The 24,654-nt window shown below is 45.6% G+C and overlaps 1 protein-coding gene across 7 annotated transcripts in view; it reads left to right on the top strand.

Annotated features, from left to right (window-relative positions):
- The window catches only part of RERE (arginine-glutamic acid dipeptide repeats), a 3,515,893-nt gene that overhangs the window by 2,171,334 nt on the left and 1,319,905 nt on the right, over positions 1-24,654 (top strand). The gene's annotated exons all lie outside the window — the stretch shown is intronic.

Here is a 24,654-nt window from a genome sequence, read left to right as displayed (position 1 = left end):
AGATTTAAAGAGATATGTATTGCCAGAAAGAGAGAGACAAATAGCCATGAGGAGGAGAAAACCAAGAAAATTTTAATCAGGCTTTGAGCAGGAACATATCCAGTGGTTTTAAGGTGGACTCTTAGTGTTTGTTTAAACAGAGCAGTAGATGCAATTGAAGTAAGTTCGGGAGGAAGTTTATTCCAGTGTTTCCCAATGGCATTTGAGAAAAGGGAATCACCAGCAAGGTTATTAGATTTGGTTAATGTAACTAGCAGTTTGCTAGAAGAGCGGAGTGAGTTCAGGTTTGAGTAGGGGCTTAAGAGGTTAGAAAGAGCAGGTGTATTAAGAGGTTGGTAAAAAGCTCTTTGGACAAACATAAGTTGGGATAGAAGCAACATGTTTGTCAGTTCAAGCCAGTTAAGCTGTTGCAGATTCAGACAATGGTGGGTTCTAAATTGTTTTCCAGTAACAAATCTAGCTATGTTATTGTAAGTGGTAGACAGTTTAGAGAGATTGTTTTTCTTGAGATTAGTGTAGATAGGTGAGGCATAGAGAAGTATGGAAATAAGATGCGAGTGGGCAAGATTCACTTTTGCTGGGAAGGTTAAAAAAGTTTTGATTCTATATAGAGAGCCAAGTTTCCTGTTTACAGATTTAATGGTATTATTGATATGAAAGTCGAAGGAGTGATAGTTATCAATCGTGACACCTAGCAATTTGGTAGTAGAGTCAGGTGATATAATGGTTCCATTATTCGACACGATAGTGAAGTCAAATGTAGGGGATCTGGTAGTAGGCTTAAAGAGTAGTAGTTTGGTCTTTTTTGCGTTTAGGAGTAGACAACGTTTTAGGAACCAAGTTTCGACTTTAGAAAATACAGCTTGGGTGTTAGTTTGAAGTTCGGAAATGGATTTAGCATTGCAAATAAGTGTGGAGTCATCAGCATATTGAATGCAAGTAGCCTGTGGAATGGCTAATTGCAAGTCATTTATAAAGAGGGAGAAAAGAAGTGGTCCAAGAATAGAGCCTTGGGGGACCCCAAGTGAAATTGGTAGAAGAGATAAGAGTTTGTTATCCCAGAGGACAGCCTGTTTCCTGTTGGTGAGATATGAACTGAACCAGTGGATAGCCTCAGGTCCTAAGGAAAGAGATTCGAGAATTTTTAATAGGAGAGAGTGGTTAACCATGTCGAAGGATTTGGACAGGTCAATGAAGAGAGCAGAAGACAGGATATTATTGTTGCGATTTTTGTTAATAAAGTCTGTAAAGGAGAGCAGAGCAGTAGTTGTGCTATGATAGGGCCTAAAGCCATGTTGACAGTTTGTCAGAATGTTATTTTGTATTAGGTGATTCATTAACTGATGGTGGACACATTTTTCCATTATTTTTGCGAGTGGGGACAATAGGGCTATGGGCCTGTAGTTAGAATGTTCAAAGGAGTTTCCTCCTTTATGTAATGGTATGATGTGAGAGATTTTCCATAAATCAGGGATGGTTTCTTCATTTATGGTCCTATTAATGAGAATTGATATGGGATAAGCTATTTCAGAGGCTGCTTTTTGAAGGAATTCAGAAGGAAGCTGGTCAGCTGAGGGGGTACTGTATATGTGTGTGTGTATACATATATATTTAATTGCTTCCCATTAAGGGGGCACCTGACATCTGGGGCAAGGAAAAACTGATGCAATGGCATCGGCTGCATGCTTTATACCCCTGACTACCTGATGTCACGGAAGATGAGACCGCAACCAATGCAGGACCCACAACTTTGATAATCAGGCCGACTGAGGGCTACTGCAAGCAGATAACCCAAATGTGATGACTGCAACAGTAAATACACTCGAACATCTACATTTATGGTAAGTGTACGCAACTGTACTTTTCATATTTTAAAGTACCAGCAGCATATTATGGTATTACTTAAATAGAAAATGATGTTTATTCCTGACTGTGCTGAACACAAAGAATTACAGGATTTAATGCATTCTGCAGAACAAGTTGGTATACATACTTTGCAATGTGGTTTTGACTCTTTAGAAGCATCTTGCAGGACTGCTGTCACTGGGTCTGTACTTGGAAGGCATGCTTGGCTTAAGGAGCAAAACTTGCCAGATCATGTTAAAGCTAAATTACTGGATGCTCCCTTAAACCAAGACCGCCTGTTTGGCAACAAAGCAGAAGAAGCCCTCAAAAGGATGGAGTAAAAAGCTATATCTGTGCAAACTGTTAAAGATTTCCTGCAAGTACAGCCTCCCAGATTTAGTAGGCTTTGGCCTTCAAAGAATTGGTCCTTTCCCGTCTCTTCCAGGCCTTCTCAGTCCAAACCCAGGAGCAGCAGACCACCTAGGTTACAGTCTCAGGCTACGCACAGGCCTAAACAGTGGGGAGGGGGGGCTCCCACTTCCAAAGCAGGGAGTAGTAAGGCACCCCCCTATGGAAGAATGCCACAATGACTAAACCTTAACCCTTCCAAGCCCTGCTCAACTGTCTGCTCCCTTTGGAGGAAAGCTCGCCCAGCATGCAAAAAAACAGGAACTCATTACCCAGGACAAATGGGTTTTGAATATAGTTTCACAAGGATACAGATTCCACTTCCACACCCTGCCAACCCCAAAACGGTTGGCCAGACCTACCCCCAAATCAGTGGGCAGAGGCCCAACAGCAGGTTCTAGCTCTTCTATGTATCAGGGCTATTCAACCTGTCCCAGCAGAAGAAAGGGGACAAGGTTTTTATTCAAGACTTTTCCTGGTACCCAGAAAAGACACCTCCTGGCGTCCTATTCTGGGCCTCTCTATTCTAAACACTTTTTTGGTAATCCCAAAATTCAAAATGCTAATACTTCAACAGCTGCTTCCTATGCTAAGCAAAGATGCCTGATTGGCAACCTTAGACTTAAAGGAAGCTTACCTGCACATTCCAATAAGGGAATCTTGCAGGAAATACCTACGCATCAGGGCAGGCTCCATGCACTATCAGTTCTCTGCACTTCTTTTTTGCTTATCTACTGCGCCCAGGTTATTCACAAAGTGTCTAGCTCCAGCCATTGCATTTTGCAGGCCAAGAACAATTCAAATATAACCATACTTGGACGATTGTCTGATTCGGGCAGAAAGCCAGGACTTGCTATTAAATCATCTGGCATTCGTAAAGAAATATCTAACCTGTCTGGGGTACACCATTAATGAAAAGAAATCTCACCTAGTACCCTACCAACAGATTGTATTCCTGGGAGCAAGCTTGAACACAACTTCCCAGATGGCATTCCTCACTCCAGAGAAACAAGTTTATTTGACAACCTACTTCAAACTATTGGCCACAAAGACACAGCTATCTGCAAGAAAAATTCTGCAAGCCCTGGGATTCATGGCCTCTTGCATTCTACTAATTCCATATGCAAGACTGCATATGAGGAAACTACAATGGTATCTAAAAAGCCTATGGTGTCAACATTCTCAGGACCTGGAATCAATAATTCCTATCATTCCTTGTATAAAGACAGTGTTCCTTTATTGGGCAGAGGCCTGCTACCACAAGGGGCTCCCTTTCACTCTACCCCCTGTCGCCCAAACCCAAACAACAGACGCATCAGACTATGCATGGGGGGGCTCACTTGGCAGGGCAGTGCATTCAGGGCAAATGGAACCCGAGACAGATGCATGTCAACCAAAAAGAAATGTTAGCTGTACAGAATTCCCTGTCAGCTTTCGAAGACCGCATTCTTCCAGGACAGTTATTGGTAAAGACGGACTACACCACAATTATGTGGTACATAAACAAGCAGGGGGAACCCACTTGTACCCTCTCTGCAGACAAGCCATGGCTCTGTGGAACACAGCCTTGAGCTACCAAGTGCACCTGCAAGCTCAATTCCTGCTAGGCAAGCTAAATTCACTGGCAGACTACCTAAGCAGAAATCACATGGACCCATGCGAATTGAAACTGGGACCAAAAATATTCAACCTCTTGAGGGACAGATGGGGGGACTCCAGAGGTAGACCTTTTTGCCTCCCCTCAGAACTACCAATTGGACAAATTCTGCACAAGGACTTCCCACAGTCAAGCCTGGGAAGTGGATGCCCTGTCCTTTACTTGGGAAAACCTCTCGGTTTATGACTTCCCCCTCTGACTCTCCTCTTGAACGTTCTTCTAAAGATCAAACAGGACAAGCCAAGGACAATATTGATTGCATCATACTGGCCATGCCAGCACTGGTACCCCCTGTTGCACAGTATGACCCTACTGGAACCATAGCACCTGCCTCAGACCCCTTCCCTGCTGTCCCAGCAGGTGGGCCAGATTCTGCACCCTCGGCTTCAAACCCTGAATCTTGCAGCCTGGCTAATTCCTTGAGCTCTCCAATAGCATCCATCAGTAATTAGGTGCTAGATGTCATTCTGGAGGCAAGGAGGCCTAGTACTAGAAAATTCTATGCTGAAAAGTGGAAAAGATACTGTTCCTGGAGCCAGACTCTGGGGATGGGCATAACAGTCCCCTATTTACATCATATTCTTCAGTACTTAACAGAAATGCTCCACAAGGGCCTATCCTTCTAGTCAATTAAAATTCATGCCTCTGCCATTTCAGCACATTTTAATACTGAGCCACCTCTCTTTTCTCACCCCCTGCTAAAGCAATTCCTTAGAGGGCCAAAAACATAACCCCCCGGAGAGCCCCTACTCCAGTCTGGGACCTTAATTTTGTATTGGAAAAGTTCACTCTCTCTCCCTTTGAGCCAACTGTAACTGCAGAGTTGAAATTCATTTCTTGGAAAACAGCCTTCCTTCTACCCATCACTTCAGCTAGAAGAATGTCTGAATTACAGGCCCTTATGGTGGTGGAACCCTTCGTTATCTTCCATGCAGAGAGGGTTTCTCTCAGGACCAACCCTTCCTTTATGCCCAAGGTGGTGTCTAGTGTGGCCCTAAATCAGTCCTTTCGTTTGCCTACCTTTTTCCCTAGTCCACAAAACAAAGGAGAACGAATACTGCACTCTCTGGAAGTGCACAGACAACTTAGATTTTATTTGGACAGGACTAAGCCTGTCAGAAAATCTGAACATCATATAGTTGCCTTTGCTGCAGGGCAGAGGGGAAGGCCATTTAAAAGCAAACCATTTCTAAATGGATAGCCCGTTGCATTAATTTCTGCTATAAGCACCATGGAAAACCTACCCCACAGGTGATAAGATCACATTCCACCAGGGCTGCATCTACCTCTACAGCCTTTTTCAGAGAAGTCCCTACCAGGAACATCCTAGAAGCTGCTACCTGGAGCTCTGTACATATGTTTACCAAGCATTACCACATGCCCATTTTTTCTAAATCCAGAGCTGGTTTTGCCACTGCAGTCTTGCAGGGCTTAATAGCTGGTCCTAATGCTCTCTAACTTCCTCCCCCCTTCCTTAGCTTTGGGAATCAACCCAAATGTGATAACTGCAACCGTGAAGCACGAAGAACATAGTATAGTTGTGTACACTTAACATAAATGTAGATTTTCGAGTGTATTCACTGTTGCAGTCCTGGTTACCCTCCCTCCAGCCCTCTGACTTCTCTTAGCTCTACCTTTCCTTCTTGTTTGGTGTATTTAAGCTTTCTGGTGTATTTGTTTTTTGATGGAGGTGTACCATAACATATAATTGCTTCCCATTGTGGGGGCACCTGACATCTGGGGCAAGAAAAACTGATGTAATGGCGTCTTCTGCATGTTTTATACCCCTGACGACCTGACGTCATGGAAGAAGAGACAGCATCCGATGCAGGAATCCAAGACTCTGGTATTCAGGCTGGCTGAGAGCTACCTGCAGGCAGATAACCCAAATGTGATGACTGCAACAGTGAATACTCTCGAACATCTACATTTATGGTAAGTGTACATAACTGTACTTTTCATGAGTTACAAAGTTTTTATTTATACTTTTTGTTTCTCCCTTGTATATTAATCTGCCCTCCCTCTAAGTTTTTCTTGTTGGTGTTAGGGCGTTTCCTCCTTTTTCTATTGTTTAAATATGTTGTTTCAGGTAATACTTGTTTACTGTTTCTGGTAAGTCTGTTTACCCTTTTTGGGGGGTATTCCTTTCCACTATAGTTGATAGCGAACACTTTTTTATCTGTATAAAAAACAACAAAAATCTGTTTTTATTTTCTACTCTTAGTGATGGCGAGTATAAAACTTCTTTTTAAGCATTCTGTGGGGTTATTCGCGCTTATGTCTAAAAAACCCACAGGAATCAAAAAGTGCATTTCTTGTGGGCATAAAATTCTGAATTTGGATGCCCATAAGGAGTGCATGTATTGTCTAGGGGCTGATCATTTAGATACAGCATGCAAAATCTGTTCTATCTTCAACCCTAGGGCTTTAGCGGATCAGTGCAATAAACTAATTTTAGAGGTCTTCTGCCTTCTACTTCTGCTTCAGGGGCTCAAGCCCCCTCCAAGCACAGCATATCCTCTCCTTTGGAGTATAGGAAGCTCTCCCCTCTGAAGTCCCAGGATCTGAGATCACGAAAGGTCTGGAGTTTGACCTGAGGAAAGCTTCTTCCTCCACTCCAACTATATCCTTGATTAGTTCTGTTGTGATATCATCTGATCATAATGGGTCTCTGAGCTGAAGTGTCCGTGTTGGGTCTGAGGAGATGAGCTCCCGTCAGATTTTGTCAGATCTATCCCTTCCTCTCAGAGCCTCGGCCCTCTCCTGTTCAGATATGGTTCCAGCCTGAGGAGCAGATCTAGATCTGCCTTGGTCAGGAACTTTGGCTCTGAGGAGGCAGATCAGGATCTCTCCAGGTCTGACAGCTTTCAAGGTTGTGGAAAGGTTTTATCTGAAGTAGTTAACTTCATTTGATCATCAACCTGTGGGTTCCGGATCCGATACGGTTCCGAGCCAGCAGCTTACCAAGCTAAAGATCCCAGCTCCAAGCCCCTCCCCCTTGCCCATACTACCCTGTAACCTCCTTCCAATCCTCAGATCTCGTTTGCCGCGGCTTCGCCAGCAAGAGATTTCAAGAGGTTAGTTAGGTCTAAACTCATTTTTTCTGTTTGTGTGTGTGTGTGTGTGTGTGTGTGTGTGTGTGTGTGTGTGTGTGTGTGTGTGTGTGTGTGTGTGTGTGTGCCCTTTTTGAGTGAATAACTACTTATTCTTCCCCTTGTACGGTATTGGGTGTTTTTGGGTGCATAGTTTTTGACTTTTTTGTAGTTTAGAGAGAGTTGCTTAATTCAGGTTGTGTAGGCTCCCCTTCCCGTCCTTAGCGAGCGTGTGTGTATCTGCTCCTGTCTTAGCTGTTTAAGCAGGTATGTCTGAAAGTCAGAAACAGACTTTAAGTGCACAGTGTGGCCATAAGCTTTCCCTGGCTGATAGCCACACTCTGTGCGTAGTCTGTTTGGGGGTCCCCCATTTATCAACCGGCTGCAAAATTTTTGTGGCCTTTAACCCCCCGGCCCTGTGGGATCGCAGGACCAAGCTAATTCTTGCAGGTCTCTTACCCGCAGAATTGGCTACTACTTCTGCTCCTCCATCTACTTCAGCCACGGCTGTGGCTGTTGAACCTTCCGACCCTCCTCCCCTGTCCGGGACTTCCACTCCCAAATCTTCACAGGGAGAGAGAGAAAGAGGTCAAGAAAGATAGACATAAGGAAAAAGTGAGAGAGAGGGAAAAGGAGAGAGACAGGGAATGAAAGAAAGGTCGCAAGAGGTAGGCCGACTCGGATCCATTGGCCCCTCCTGCCAAGGTGTTAGTGTCCACAAAAAACTACAAGGCAGTCTTCCCCTCAGTTCCGTTCTCCACGTTTCTCGCCGGAGGAGGAGGTTTGGCCTGCTTCGAGGTTGTCCTTGCATCGGCCCTTCCGGACGGTATCAATGGCATCCTCGAGGTCTACTAGGAGACTCTGAAGCCGATATGGACCGGATGACAAGGAGGTTTCTGCAGACTCAATTGCAGATGGGAGTGTTGCTGGCTCCCCCTCCAGCCGGAGCAGGGAGTTTGGCCCCAACATTCACCCCAATAGCTCCTTCTCCGATCCACCCTCGGGTTTTGGAGTCTATGGATACGAGGAGCCCCAAAGTTAGGGAGTCTGCGCCGATGGTACCTTCTACCTCAATGCCAGCTATGCCCTCCAGCCTGTCTGATCCCTTGTCGGATCTGAGCTCTCTGAGCCGAGATCTGGGCATCGGACCCGAGGGGATGAGTGTGTCTTCAGCCCCGTTGTGGTCTGGGCATACTGACTCCTTGGGCCCAGCTGTGGTCTGGGTATACTGTCTCCTTAGGCGCAGCTGTGCCAGCCTCGGCTCAGATCCCATCGTCGGATCCTAGGGTTAAGGCTACCCCACACTACCAGCTTTTAGGGAAGACGGTTCCCCGTGGGCTTTTGACGTTGTGGAGAGGGTTCTCTCTGGAGGATCGAGACTCCTCACTCTTTCCTCGGAGTCCACCCCTGCTCCCTCGCAACTGAGTTTGTCTTTCATCATCCAGTCCTCCCAGGGACAGCCTGTATCCAGTATGCCCCAGACAGTTCCCCTTGAGGAATATGAGACTGTTTGCGAGCTTTCCCCGGAGAGTCCCCTTGTGGAGGTCCCTCACTAATGCCTGTGCAAGAGGAGGCACATGGACTCCCCTGAGTCCCTCACGGAAGATACTGACTTGGAGGAAGGGGTAGGTTCCCTCAGATCACTTCCCCCGAAGGCGTCTCCTTCGTAGACATTATGGAAATTCTTCGCCAGATGGGGAGCTGGTCCGCCCAAAAACCTACCTTGGATGAGTCAGTATTTCTGAAGGAGTTCTATACAGGCCCATCTACCTCTTGTGTGTCCCCCCCCGGCCGACTCTTTGGTGGACCTTATCACTACCGGAGCCTGGAAGGAACCGGACACTGTGGAGCCAATACCCAGACGGCCCGATAAGGTATCGAGTCCTCCTGCAGACAAAGCCACTTGGAGTAAGGGTTCCCCAGTTGATGCCATGGTGGTGGCGGCGGCCACCAAAAAGGAACTCGCCCAGGAAAGTTCCTCGGTCCATCCCCTGGACAAGAAGTTAGGGCGATGGATCGTCTTGAAAGCTGACTTTTGCTTCAGCTCCCTTTGCTATAAGGGCACTGAATTACATGGCCCACGTAATCAGACTGCAGCGCAGCCTTATCAGAGAGTACGCCGACTCTCCCCTGGAGTCCATTTCGGCAAAGGATAAACTGACTTTCTCGGCGCTTATGACCACTTTCAAATCTATGTCAAATACGTCCATGCTTTTACACTCTCATGCTACCGAGGGATCCGCTAGGGCAGCCTGATCCAGTATTGCCATGAAGTGTCATGCCTGGCTCCGGCTTTGCGATTTTTTGGAACCTTTCAAGGCGTCCTTCGCTAACGCCCCTTTTGACGGTTCGACCGTGTTCGGGAAGACCGTCCGAGATATGTTTATCCTGAGTGATAAGGACGGGAAAGCGATGTCAGCTGTCCCAATCCCTTTCTTTAACCCTCAAAGGTTCTTCTCCAGTAACCAGCTGGGGCAAAAGAAGCTGTGGTTCTGGAAATCTCAGCAGTCCCGGAACACTCAGGACTCCTCCTCCCCCAGAGGCAGAGGGGGACAAGGTGGACGCCTGCCCAGAGGCAGAGGTGGACTGAAAAACTTTGGGTCACTGGAACCTTTATCCAATCGACCCATGCCGTAGCCCTGAGGAGTTGCCCAACTGCTCCTCTCTGGAGGCAGTTGGGGGGCGTTTCTCAAGGCACCTAGCCCAATGGGAGTCCATCACTTCATATAACTAGGTGCTTCAAGTAATATCTAAAGGTTATTCAATTCCCTTCATAAACAGCCCACTTTGTACAAGACTCCTCCCGGACGTCCCAGCCGCTCAAAGGGAGCCTGCAGCTTTGGAGATTAGAAAGCTGCTAGAAAAAAAGAGCAATTCAGCCAGTGCCCCCAGACCAGTCTGGATCAGGCATCTATTCCAGGTTCTTCTTGGTGCCAAAAAGACTGGGGACTTGAGGCCGATTCTCTATCTGTCCGCGATGAACCTGTCCTTTGCCAAGGAAAAGTTCCGGATGGTCACTCTACAATCCATCCTGCCCTTTTTGCAGGAGGAAGACTGGATGTGCTCGATAGACCTCAAGGATGTGTACTACCATATTCGGATGGACAGGCGATCCAGGAGGTTCCTCCGCTTTTGGTTAGGAGCCAGTCATTACCAGTTCAGCGTCCTACCCTTCGGTCTCAGCACAGCCCCCAGGGTGTTTACCAAGTTAATGGCAGTTGTAGCGGCCCACCTGAGGCTTCAGGTCATTCAGGTCTTTCCGTACCTGCCTCCACCAGGCTTCAACTGGTACTAGCCAGGGATTTCTTCCTTCAGTTATCTACCCGACTGGGGATCACGATAAATTTCAACAAGTCTTCCCTCCAACCTGTTCAAATCCTAGATTTCATAGGAGTAAAAATAGACTCTCTTCAGGCCAGGATATTTTTGACTCCAGACAGACTTCACAGCCTGGCTCTGCATGTATTGGCACTCTTTCAGTCCTCTGCACCACCAGTGGAGTTAGTCCTGAGAGCCATGGGATCCATGGCAGCAGCTATAAACCTCATTCCTTGTTCTCGTCTGCATATGAGAGTTCTACAGGGAGGTTACAGGTTCTGTGGTCTCTACTTCATCAGTCTCTAGACTTTCCAATCCGTATGAGCAGAGTGTGCAAGAAGTCCCTCACATGGTGGCTTCAAGCCCAGGAATTGCGAGAAGGACGCCCTTTTGTTGCGCCTCTGCCCCAAGCCACAGAGACCACGGATGCCTCCCGCTTAGGGTGGGGGTGGGGTTACTGCTCAGACAGGACTATCCAAGGCACGTGGACTCAAAGCGAGACCGATGTTCTTCGTGTTTCACTGTTGCAGTCATTACATTTGGGTAATCTGCTGGCAGGTTGCCCTCAGTCGGCCTGAATAACAAAGTCTTGGGTCCTTCATCGGTTGCTGTCTCCTCTTCCACAACATCATGTCATCAGGGTTAAAAACATGCAGCCGACGCCATTTTATTCAGTCTTTCTTGCCGCTCAGTGCCCGAAGCAGAAGCAGTTCGCAAGTGCTGGTCGGCCAACTCCTGAAATTTTCATATTTGAGTTTCAGAACCAAAGTCTTCAAACTAAAGCTAAGTACCCCGTTGGAAAAACTTTTTCTTGCTCCTTACCGATGTCAGTAAAAGTTAATAATTGCATTACTTGTGGGAAGCAAATACCTCATAAGGATTTTCATTTGTACTGTATTCCTTGCCTAGGCCCTGATCACAATGTGCCTTGCTGTCGGTTTTGTGCTAGATTTAACCAACGCACTATTAAGCATCGGTATATTTTTGCTTCTAAATATTTTGGATCAAGATTTAATTATCCTGAAATGTCATCGGTTAGCAATCCGACTACCGGAGTTCATAAAAAATGCAAAGAAAAAGACAGAGACAGACCGTCTAGGCCCAAAACCGATGATGAAGCTTCTCCTAAGCCAGTTGCTGGTTCGCCGTTACTCAGTGAGGCGCTTTCGCAGCCTCTGATACCCGCTACTTTTGAGTCCCAGGTCTCTACCGAGACCCATTTGGAGTCCGGTATGCCATGAGATTCTCAGAGTATTAAACCTGCGGATGTCTCTCCCTTGGATGGGTCCGGAGCTGCTGAGCAAGCACTGGCTTCTGAGGGTGTTTTCAGGCCTCAACATTTTTATATTAAACCGACGCCAGCAACAAAAACAACTCCTCTATGTCTAAAACAATGATTCATGAGCCACGTGTTCAGGCCCCTATGCCTAAAAAACAGATGATCAAAATGTCTGAGGATTTAATTACCTTTATCAAGGGTTCCCAACCCCCCTGCTAAGAGGCCTAGGCAAGGCACTGATTATGAATCTTCAGATCAGGTTTCCATTTCTTCTGATTCCTCTTCTGATCAGGAATTTTCTATTCCACCCTATGAGGATTCTGATGCAGAGGAATCCATCCCATCTGCACCTCTTCCTGAGGATTACTCTTTTGGAGAGACTTTGCATACTTTAAGGGAACATTTTCACTGGGAGAGTCAGGACTTCTCTGAATCAAAAAAGAGGCTTAGGGATTTCCTCCTTCTTCCTCAGCATAGGCCTTTAGCAATACCTCCTGTATTAGACATTGTTGATGATGTGTTCTCGGAATCAAGCATGGCTCCTGATTTCCTGCCTCCGTTTCCTAGTAAGCCAGACAGATATTACAGGGTTCCTGACTCCCACAAATTTCTTTTCAAAAATCCTGCTGCTGATCCTATTTGGTGTAAGGGCCTCTACAACCAAAAACCTACCCCTACTGATAGAGATTCCAGGGCGCTGGATAGATGGGGTAAGAGGGTTTTTACATCTGAACCCTTGGCAATCGGGGCTTTAAACTGCCAGTTTCATATGCTTAAATATCAACAGCATGATGTTCTTCATCTCACATTGCTGCAGTCCTTGCACTTGGGTAGTCCGCTGTCCTTGGTCGGCCCGAATATCAAAGTATAAGGCTGACGTCGGTCAAGGCGCATAAGACTGACATCAGGACGTCAGGGTACAAATGCGCATGACCGACGTCATATCCTCAGTCTTTTTTGCCGCATGGTCCGATGCAGAAGCAGCGTTGCAAGTGCCGTTCGGCGTTCTGAAATTTTTCGGAGTTTCAGACCGAGTCAAAGTTGGCTAAGTACCCCATTGGGGAATATTTTAGTTTTTTCTTGCCTCAGTGGTTTACCGGATGTCAGAAAAAGTGAATAACTGTATTTCTTGTGGGAAACAGATACCGCATAGAGATTATCATACTTTGTGTATTCCTTGTTTGGGGCCTGAGCACGACGTTGTTGGGTGTCGCTTTTGTGCTAGGTTTAATAAGCGCATTATTAAGCGAAGGTTAGATTGTGCCAGGTTAGTCTTCGGGAAGCGGTGCAATTATAATATGCCGTCGGATGCTCCGACGCCCGCTTCTTCGAAGAAGCGCAAAGACGAAGCAGCTAAGCCCAGGCAAGAGGAGTCGTCCTTACCGGACGCCGGTTCTTTGGAGGTGTCGGTGGAACCGGGGGTTCCGCCGGAGGTTTCTCTGGAGTCCCAGGGGGAGACTTTGTTATTGCAGGATGTGGCCTCTCAGGAGGCAGGGCAGGCTGAAGGGGCTTCTCAGGTTGCTGTACTCCCCTCCCTTCCTAGGGTGGTTAGGCCCTCTCCTTCTGTTTCCAAGGCTTCTCCCAGAGGCAGGCCAGGTTTAGCTTCTGTTGGTGTCACTCCTAGTTCATCAGGATCTGTGCCCAAGAAGCACATGCTTAAAATGGCAGAAGATTTAATTACTTTAATTAGAGGTTCTTTGCCCCCTCCTGATAAGAGGCCTAGGGTGGAACCAGAGTTGGGGAGTTTTGAGCAGGCTTCGGATGTTTCAGAGTCTTCGGCTGAAGACTTGCAGGAGTATTCTCCTTATTCTGATTCTGATGTGGATGATTCTACTCCTTCTGCTTCTCCTCCAGAGGATTTTTCTTTTTCAGAGACTCTTCATTCCATGAGGGAACATTTTAAGTGGGAAGGTCAGGACTTCTCTGATTCCAGGAAAAGGCTTAGGCAATTTTTGTTTTACCCCAGCATAGGCCTTTGGCTATACCTCCTGTTCTGGATGTTGTGGAAGATGTGTTTGCAGAGGCTTCTCTTAATCCTGATTCTTTGCCTCCTGCTCCTGTTAAACCGGATAGGTATTACAGGGTGCCTGAAGCTCATAAATATCTTTTTAAGAGTCCTAGGGCGGACCCAGAAACTGTTAGTCAAGGCCCTAAGGGTGTCAAGGCTTCTGTTGTAAAAAATCCGGTTCCTCCAGATAAAGAGGCCAGGGCTTTGGATAGATGGGGAAAGAAAGTCTATACTTCTTCCACCTTAGCTATGAGGGCTTTGAATTGCCAGTTTCACATGTTGAAATATCAAAACTATCTTCTTTCTCAATTGAAGTCTAAGGTAGATGCTCTGGCGGAAGGTATTGAGTGTAAGGAATTACAGGATTTGGTACATGTTTCTGAACAGGTGGGTAAGCATTCTTTGCAATGTGGTTTTGATGCTGTACAGACCTCGTCTAGGGTGGCTGCCACTGGGTCAGTTCTTCGCAGGCACGCCTGGCTGAGGGATCAGAATTTATCTGACCATGTTAAGACAAGGATTTTAGATGCTCCTTTACAGTCTGATGTGTTGTTTGGTTCACCTGTGGAGGCAGTCTTAAAGAAAATGGAAGACAAGGCTAAGTCTATGCAGACTGTTAAAGATTTTTTGCAGGTTCAGCCTCCAAGTTTAGTAGGAATTGGCCTACCAAGGGGTGGACGTATCCTTCTTATGATTCCCAGTCTAGGGGTAGATCTAGGCGTGGTAGGGGCAGAGCTCAGGGCTCTTTCAGGCCTAGAACAGGGAGTTCACCTGCACAGTCTTGGTGAGGGCAGGGGTCAGTCCTTTCGTAAACAGGCCCAATGACCTACCTTTTCAGCTGCCAGAGCCTTCTCGTCTGGCAGCACCTTTGGGAGGAAGGTTGGCACTTTTCAAGGAAAATTGGAGTTTAATTACCCAAGACAGATGGGTATTGGATATCATACACCAAGGTTACAAGTTTTATTTCCATACCTTGCCTCCTTTCAAAGGCATGCCAGACGTTCCTCCTCAACAAAGAATAGAGGCTCACAAACAAATTTCTCTGCTACTTCAAATAGGGGCCATACAGCCGGTCCCTCTGCCAGAAGTGGGCCTAGGATTTTATTCTCGCCTGTTCCTAGTACCAAAGAAGGGGAACACGTGGAGACCAATTTTGGATTTATCTATCCTCAACACTTATCTGGACATTCCCAAGTTCAAAATGTTGACGTTACAACAGCTTTTACCTCTGCTGGGCAAAGATCACTGGATGGTAACTCTGGATCTCAAGGAGGCTTACCTTCATGTTCCTGTCAGACTAAGTTGCAGGAAGTATCTGCGTTTTCGGGCTGGGACTTCTCATTATCAGTTCTCTGCATTGCCCTTTGGCTTATCTACTGCGCCCAGAGTGTTCACGAAAGTTCTGGCTCCAGTGATAGCTTTCTTCAGGCTAAAAGGAATACAGATTTATCCTTATTTGGACGATTGCCTGATTCTGGTTCAAGGAAGGGACGAACTTCTTCATCATTTGCAATATGTGATAGCAGTGCTAAGATGCCTGGGGTATTCTGTGAACGAAATAAAGTCCAGTCTAGTACCCTCTCAGGACATGTGCTTTCTGGGTGTAAGACTGAATACAGCATCCCAGATGGCCTTTTGACCCCGGACAAACAAAAGAATCTTTCCCTTTACTTCCATCAATTGTCTCATCAGTCCAGGCTGACTGCAAGGACAGTCCTTCAAGCCTTGGGGTTCATGGCATCTTGTATTCTGGTGCTTCCCAATGCCAAACTGCATATGAGGAAGCTACAATGGTATCTCAAAAATGTATGGACACAGCACTGCCAGGATATGGACACTGTCATTCAGATAATACCTTGCATTCAAAAGGAATTTTTGTGGTGGGCTCAGGAATGTCACCTAAACAAGGGACTCTCTGTGACCCGGCCAGAGGCGAGTCAGATTCTAACGACAGATGCCTCAGACAAAGCTTGGGGAGCTCATCTAAATGGAAAGTGGATACAAGACACGTGGCCTGCCAGACTACAACATCTACATATCAACTTGAAGGAGATGTTAGCAGTCCAATTTGCATTAATAGCTTTCAAGGATTTACTTCTTCCAGGGCAGGTGTTGATTCTAACAGACAACACAACTGTCATGTGGTACATCAACAAGCAAGGGGAACACATTCTTATCCTCTATGCAGGCAAGCAATGATTTTGTGGGAGACTGCTCTCAGTTTACAGCTAAATCTTCAGGCAAGGTTTCTGCCGGAGCACAGAACTCCTTAGCAGATGTGTTGAGCAGGCAATTATGGATCCCCACAGTGGAAATTGGATCCTCATGTATTTCAGAAATTGACAGTGTCATGGGGAACTCCAGACATAGATCTGTTCGCTTCTCCACTAAACTACCAGCTGCCAAAGTTTTGCACAAAAAGGTTTCATCCCACAACCTGGAAAGTGGATGCTCTTTCTTTCAATTGGAGCAATCTTCATGTGTATGCCTTTCCACCTCTGCCTCTCCTCCCAAAGGTACTCCTAAAGGTCAGACAGGACAAGCCAAAGATGATCTTAATAGCTCCAGATTGGCCTCGACAGCACTGGTACCCTTTACTGAGAAGTCTGGTACGGGAGCCTCCATGGCCTTTGCCTTCGATTCCACACCTGCTGTCTCAGGAGAACAGTCATTTACTCAATGTCAAACTTCACTCTCTTCACCTAACAGCCTGGCATATTCTGTTTTGAACCCTGGAGGGTCTCAACTTCCACAGCAAGTTTTGAATGTTATTTTGGAAGCCAGAAGGCCTAGTACAAGGAAAGTGTACGCAGATAAATGGAAGAGATTTTTATTTTGGAGTGCAGCAAAGGAATTTGATGTTTCTGAGCCTAATTTAAGTGTGGCTCTTCAATATCTTACTGAGTTACTGGACAAAGGTTTGTCCTTCTCTTCTATTAAGGTTCATGCTGCAGCAATTTCTGCTCACTATGACTGTGACCCACCATTGTTTTCTCATCCTTTGCTCAAGCAATTTCTTAGAGGGGCAAAGAATATAAGCCCCCCACGTAGAGCTCCTACTCCTGCTTGGGATCTCGATTTTGTGTTGGAGAAACTCACTCTACAACCTTTTGAGCCTGCAGCTACTGCCGAGTTGAAATATTTATCATGGAAGACTGCTTTTTTGTTGGCCATTACCTCTGCAAGAAGGGTTTCTGAATTACAGGCCCTTATGGCAGTTGAGCCTTTCTTAATTTTCCATAAGGATAGGGTATCTTTGCGTACTAATCCTTCCTTTATGCCTAAAGTGGTTTCTAGTGTGGCTTTAAACCAAACTATTCATTTGCCTACTTTTTATGCAAATCCCCAAAATAAAGGGGAAAAGATTTTGCACACTTTAGATGTACACAGGCAGTTGCGATATTATTTGAGCAGAACTAAAGGGTTCAGGCAGTCTCAGCATTTATTTGTTTCTTTTGCTTTGAGTTCTCAGGGCAAGCCTGTGTCAAAACAAACTATTTCTAAGTGGATTGGGTTTTGCATTGCTTTCTGTTATTCCCATCATGGTAAGGAGATTCCAGCTGGGATTAGGCCTCATTCCACTAGGGCTACTGCCACTTGACAGCTTTTTAAGGGGTGGCAACTAAAGATATTTTGGAGGCAGCTACTTGGAGTTCAGTGCATACTTTCTCTAAGCATTATCACCTTCCACTTTACTCTAAATCTAGGGCTGGTTTTGCCACTGCTATTTTACAGGGCATTTTGGCAGCTCCTGCTGCTTTATAGTTTTGCCATCCTCCCTTACCTCTGCTTTGGGATTCTACCCAAGTGTAAGGACTGCAGCAATGTGAGATGAAGAACATAGTACAGTTTTGTACCTACCATAAATGTAGATGTTCGAAGATCCACATTGCTGCAGTCCAATTTACCCTCCCTCCTTCCCCTCTGTACTTGGAGGTGGTTGTGTGGGTTGGGTTGTAAATATTGTGTATATTGTATATATTGTACATATTATTGGTGCAAGGGTGGTTGGTTGGTTGTTTGCTGTCTTTTGGTTTTGACCTTTCTTTTTGGGGTCTTCTGACATCTGGGGCAAGAAAAGACTGAGGATATGACGTCGGTCATGCGCATTTGTACCCTGACGTCCTGATGTCAGTCTTATGCGCCTTGACCGACATCAGCCTTATACTTTGATATTCGGGCCGACCGAGGACAGCGGACTACCCAAGTGTAAGGACTGCAGCAATGTGGATCTTCGAACATCTACATTTATGGTAGGTACAAAACTGTACTTTATGAGCCTACTGAAGCAGAAAATGATGTTGATTTCTGATTGTGTGGAAAATAGAGTTACAAGAAGTATTGCATTCAGCAGAACATGTTGGAAAGCATACTTTGCAATGTGATTTTGATTCCTTGGAGGCCTCTTGCAGGGCCACCGTTACTGGATCTGTGATTAGAAGGCATGACTGGCTCAAGGAGCAAACTCTGGCTATTCATGTTAAAGCTAAATTGTTGGATGCCCCTTGGCAGCATGATACTCTGGTAATAAGGCAGAAGAGGTTTTAAAGAAAATGGAAGACAAAGCTAAATCTATGCAAACTGTAAAAGTTTTCCTGCAAGTGCAGCCACCCAGGTTCAGTAGGCACTGGCCTACTAAAGATTGGTCCTTTCTTGTGTCCAGCAGAGCCACTCAGGGCAAATCCAGGCACTCAAAAGGCTCCAGATACCAATCACAGGGTTATTACAGGTCAAAGCAATGGGGTGCCTCCACCTCCAAATCTGGAGGAAACAAAGTACAACCCTACAGTAAGCAGTCTCAATGACTTTCCTCTACCATCACCAAGCACTTATCTTTTGGCAGCCCCCTTGGGGGAAAACTAGCACTTCATGCTCAAAACTGGCAGTTAATTACCCAGGACAAGTGGGTATTAAACATAGTATCCCAGGGGTACAGATTTCATTTCCATACTTAGCCAATTCCAAACTGATGGACGGATCTGCCACAAAACCAGTGGGCAGAGGTCCAGAAACAAGTCATGTCCCTCATGGATATGGGGGCTATTCAGCCGGTACCAGAAAAGGGAAAAGGACAAGGTTTTTATTCAAGACTTTTCCTGGTACCCAGAAAAAAAACAATTCATGGCGTCCAGTACTGGACTTATCGATTCTGAACACGTTCCTAGACATTCCAAAATTCAAAATGCTGACTTTACAACAGCTACTGCCTATGCTAGGCAGGAATGCTTGGTTAGTAACTCTAGACTTAAAAGAGGCATACCTGCATATCCCAATAAGGGAATCATGCAGAAGATAACTCCGCTTCAAAGCAGGTTTTTTACATTACCAATTCTCTGCACTGCCCTTTGGATTATCTACTGCACCCAGGGTCTTTGCGAAGTGCCTGGCACCAGTAATTGCATTCTGCAGACAAAGATGCATTCAAATTTATCCTTATCTGGACGACTGTCTCATTCAAGCAGAGAACAAGGACACACTTCCAACATCTGACGTTTGTAAAAAGGCTTCTAGCATGCCTAGGGTACACCATAAACGAAAAGAAATCACAACTGGTACCCTCTCAAATAATTACATTCCTGGGTGCAAGCTTGAATACAACTACCCAGATGGCTTACCTCACGCCAGACAAACAAAGGCAACTGACAATATACTTCAAACAAATGGCAACAAGAACCCAGTTATCTGCAAGACAAATTCTGCAGGCTTTGGGGTTCATTGCATCCTGCATTCTACTAATTCCATATGCGAGACTGCATATGAGGAAACTTCAATGGTGCCTAAAAGGTTTATGGAGTCAACATTGTCACAGTCTGGAAACAATGATTCTTCGCATTCCCTGCCTACAACAGGAGTTTCTTTGGTGGGCAGAGACATGTCACCAAAACAAGGGGCTGTCATTCACTCTACCCCCTGCCACCCAAACCCTAACTACAGATGCATCCGACTATGCTTGAGGGGCCCACCTGGCAGAGAGATGCATTCAGGGCAATTGGTGCGCAAACCAAATGCATCTGCATATCAACCAGAAAGGGATGCTAGCTGCTCAGAATGCTCTGACAGCCTTCAAGGACTTACTTCATCCAGGACAACTACTGATAAAGATGAACAACACCACAGTTATGTGGTACATAAACAAGCAGGGGGTACACATTCCTACCCCCTTTGCAGACTAGCCATGGCTTCTTGGAGCACAGCCTTGACTTACCAAATACATCTTCAAGCTCAGTTCCTGCCAGGAAAGCAAAATACTCTGGCAGACGATCTAAGCAGAAATCTTATGGACCCGCACGAATGGAAACAGGATCCACAAATCTTCAGCATGTTAATGCAGAAATGGGGGAGCCCAGACATAGATCTATTTACCTTTCCCCAAAATTATCAATTGGACAAATTCTGCACAAGAACTCATCACAAAAAAGCATGGAAAATGGATGCTCTATCCTTCAACTGGAAAAACCTATCAGTCTATGCCTTTCCACCTTTGCCTGTACTCTCCAAGGACTTAGTAAATGTCAGACAGGAAAAAACAAAAGTGATCCTAATTGCTCAGGACTGGCCTTGCCAGCACTGGTACCCACTTCTAAGGAATATGGCTCACCTTCCTCCATGGTACTTGCCTCATATACCTCATCTACTGTCTCAGCAGAACTATCAAATTCTGCACACTCTGATCCAAACTCTGAATCTTGCAGCATGGCTAATCAACTAATTATTCAAACAACACCTCTCAGTAAATCTGTGATGGATGTCGTTTTGGAAGCCAGAAGACCTAGTACTAGAAAATCTTATGCTGATAAATGGAAGAGATTTTGTGCTTGGAACCAAGCGCAAGGAATAGACACAGCAAAGCCCAATATTCCCCAGATTTTACAATATTTGACTGAGATGCTTGACAAGGGCCTATCTTTTTTTCAGTAAAAATCCATGCCTCTGCCATCTCAGCTCATTACAACACAGAGCCTCCCCTCTTTTCTCATCCTCTGCTTAAACAGTATCTGAGAGGAGCCAAAATTTTAAGGCCTCCCAGAAGAGCACCAACTCCTGCATGGGACCTCAATTTTGTGCCGGAAAAACTCACCCTGCCTCCTTTTTGAACCAGCAGCTACTGCGGATATAAAATTTCTATCTTGGAAAACAGCTTTTCTTTTGGCAGTCACTTCAGCAAGAAGGGTTTCAGAACTACAGGCTCTCATGACAGTAGAGCCTTTTATTATATTTTACCCGGACAGGGTGTCCCTCAGGACCAATCCTTCTTTTATGCCTAAGATGGTAACCAGTGTGGCTCTTAACCAGACCATTCACCTGCCAACATTTTACCCAAATCTGCAGAACAAGGGGGAGCGGATTCTGCATTCATTGGATGTACACAGACAACTAAGATTCTACTTAAACAGGACCAAATCTCTAAGAAAGTCTGAGCAACTACTGGTAGCATTTGCTGCAAGGTCAGAGGGGAAGGCTATATCAAAGCAGACTATTTCTAAATGGATAAACCACTGCATTCATTTCTACTATTTGCACCATGGTAAACCTGTGTCCAAGGGGATCAGATCACATTCCACCAGGGATGCCTCTACTTCAGCAGCTTTTCTCAGAGGGGTCCCAACCAAAGACATTTTAGAAGCTGCTACCTGGAGCTCTGTTCATACCTTCACAAAGCATTATCATTTACCTCTCTTTTCCAAATCCAGGGCAGGCTTTGCCACTGCAGTCCTGCAGGGCCTTATAGCTGCTCCTAATGCTGTTTAGTTCCATCCTCCCATCCATAGCTTTGGGATTCTACCCAAATGTAATGACTGCAACAGTGAAACACAAAGAACATAGTGAATACACTCAAACTTCTACATTTATGGTAAGTGTAGACAACTTTATTTTCTGCATATAAATGTTCTAGAAATGAGAGTGGTCCTTTTAGCATTGCAGGCCCTTCATGCCTCTCTTCCTCTGGGAACTATTGCTATCCAGTCAGACAACATGTCAGTGGTCTGGTACATCAACAAATGGGGGGACCAGGTCTTATCCACTTTGTTGAGAGGCCATGAGAGTATGGGAATGGACGATCTCCCACCAACCGTTTTCTGATAGCAACGCACATTCCGGGTCAGTCCAGCATCTTGGCAGACAAATTGAGCAGGACTATCCTTTCACCTTATGAGTGGTCTCTAAACCCTTATATAGCTGACCAGATATTCCTCAAGTGTGGGTCAGCCTTGCTGCGATCTCTTCGCATCGCCGTCCAATGCGAAGTGCAGCGATTTTTTTGCTCTAATTCCCTTGATGGGGGAAGCCCCCAGAGACGCTTTTGTCCATGCTTGGCCACCTGGTGGTCTTTATGCGTATCACCGCTTCCTCTCTTGACAAAGTGTTTACAGAAAGCTTGTCTGTTGGGGAGCAGAGTTATCCTCCTAACACCATTCTGGCCTCATCAAGTTTGGTTCCCTTGCCTGCGGTCTCATCTCCTAGCTCCGCCCTGGATCTTGGATCCCATTCCGGATTTTATTCATCCCTCGGGAATTGCTCCCCCCGAATCTGGACAGCCTCAAGCTCACAGTTTGGTTATTCCAGTTCAATTAGTTGCTAGGACTCCCGGTATCTCTTCCCCAGTTAAATCCATCCTGATAGCAGCACATAAGTCCTCTACCAGGAAAGTCTACAGTAGTAAGTGGAAACGTTTTTCCATTTGGCTTCAGAGAGAAATCTGGATCCTTTTACCACTCTGGTTTCAGTGATGTTAGACTTTGTCTCATGTTTTCCAACAAGGAGCTAGATCTTCCACAGTGCAAGTACAGCTGGCGGCTATTTCCCATTTTCATGTTGGGAAAATGCAGGCTCCCATGCTGCTGCCAGAATTTGCAAGACTTTTTTGAAATGTACTTTTCTTCTGAGGCCTCCTATTAAGAATCCTTCTCCGCAGTGGGATCTGACTTTGGTCCTTCAGGCTTTGGTCATGCCCCCATTCGAACCTGCAGCATCAGTTGACTTAAAATTCTTATCATGGAAAACGGCCTTCCTAATAGCTATTCAGCTAAGAGAGTGTCGGAACTTCAAGCCCTGTGTATGAAACTGCCTTACCTAGTGTTTGACAAGGATAGAGCGTCTCTTAGGACTAACCAGTCCTTTTTACCTAAAGTTGCTTCAGAGTGAAATATTAATCACTCTATTAATTTCCCTGTATTCTTCCCTAATTTTCAAAATAAAGGGGAATAAAAACTTAATTTACTTGATGTGCACAGGCAGTTACGATTTTATTTGCATAGGTCCAAACCTTTCTGTAAATCTGATCAGCTTTTTGTTTCCTTTGCTAAACCATTTTTGGGAAAACCAGTTTCAAAAGTGACTATTGCTAAATGGATTTCGCTTTGTATTTTGCAAACTTATAGAGAACTTGGATTACCAGCCCCAGAAGGGGGTGCATGCTCACTCTACCTCTGGTCTAGAGTTTCTGTGGATGATATAATTTCGGCTGCTACCTGGGCTTCCTCTCACACCTTCATTACTCATTATAAACTAGATTTGGTGTCTAGAGGAAGGGCTTCCTTTGGCTTTGCAGTGCTCCGGAATATCCTTCCTTAAGGGCCTCCCAAGATTCGGGTAGCTGGGGACTCTGTCCCACAGGTTGGTGATCAAATTAAGTTAACTACTTCAGATAAAGAAGTTATGTACTCACCGTAACATCCCATCTGAGTAGTTAGACTTCATTTTTCAGCACCCTTCCCTCCCTCCTTCCCCCTGACCTTGCTGGTTATTTGTCCTTTTGGGCTCTATGTCCTGTATGTGTTGAGCTTGATGTACGAGTTCGGGTTAGGTTCTTTTTAGCTTAGGTTGTTGGGTGTCACATTAAGTGGCAAACTCGATCTGAGGATTGGAAGGAGGTTGCAGGGTAGTATGGGTAAGGGGGAGGAGCTTGGAGCTCAGATCTTTATCTTGGTAAGCTGCCGGCTCGGATCCGAAACCTACAGGTTGCTGACAAATTAAGTCTAACTACTCAGATGGAACATTATGGTGAGTACATAACTTTTTTTCTCCACAGAGAATGGCCTTCTCCTGCCTTAGATCCTGTGTCTTTTCCTCCATTGGTTCCTAGCTCTAAGGTGCTCAGACCTATTCCACAGGGACAGCCAGAACCAGTAAGTGTCCAACCTGTTCAGTTAGAGGAACTTCCCCTCTCTTCCGACACTTTGCTTGAAAATCCCACAGAAAAAAATGTGCATTATCATCTCCTTTGGTAAGGCTGATGTAACTGAAAACTACCACAATCAATAGCAGTACCCTAAGCACACAGTCAATGGTGAGAGATCTTGGTGCACAGGTTGACAGCAACCTTAACTTCGATCACCATGTCTTCACAATGGTAAGAAGGGCATTTTATATTGCTCATCTCATGAGAAAGGGCATTTCCTCCAGAAATAGAGGTTATAAACCCCCCTGTACTCTTCCCTCATCAGGCCAGTAATAGAGTACATTGCTCCCTTTGGTTTCCTTTCTAAACATCTGCAGCAGTTGGAGAGACCACAGAAGTTCCTTACAGAGAAAAATTCAGGGTTCTCAAGACCTGTCTTAATCGGACAGACTGAAATCATTGTCACTTTACTTTGTGTCATGCAGACTGCTCAGAGGTGACCTGTGCTTTGCATATAAAGCAATCTCTGACCCAGCTTTAATGGAAGTGCTGCGCATTCGCAAGTCAAATGGCACACAGGTCACTCGTTCACAGGACCTTAACCTGGTATGTGACATCAACAGAATTTCCGGGACAGACAGATGTCTCACAGAGGTTGCACCATCTTTGGCACAAGTTTCCTGTTCATGTTAAAGTCCCTCATTGGCCCTAGTTAAGTGTAACTTGGACATTTGGATGGGTAACCGGAAATAAATTCACCCCAGAGGTTCCACCTGTGCTTCTCTTGGACAGGGGCAATAGGTGCTGATTTTAGTGTCTACTTGAACCCGACACCCTTGGGAACATGGGTTGAAATTGGCTAAACTGGTAAGGGCCCTGGGGCCGTTAGCCTAGTAGCCTCCTGTGATCCTATGATTGCCATAAGAA

The sequence above is a fragment of the Protopterus annectens genome, chromosome 2.part1 (genome assembly GCF_019279795.1).
Source record: "Protopterus annectens isolate FY-2018-M chromosome 2.part1, PAN1.0, whole genome shotgun sequence".
Lineage (NCBI taxonomy): Eukaryota > Metazoa > Chordata > Ceratodontiformes > Protopteridae > Protopterus > Protopterus annectens.
This window is presented reverse-complemented; position numbering and strand designations above follow the sequence as displayed.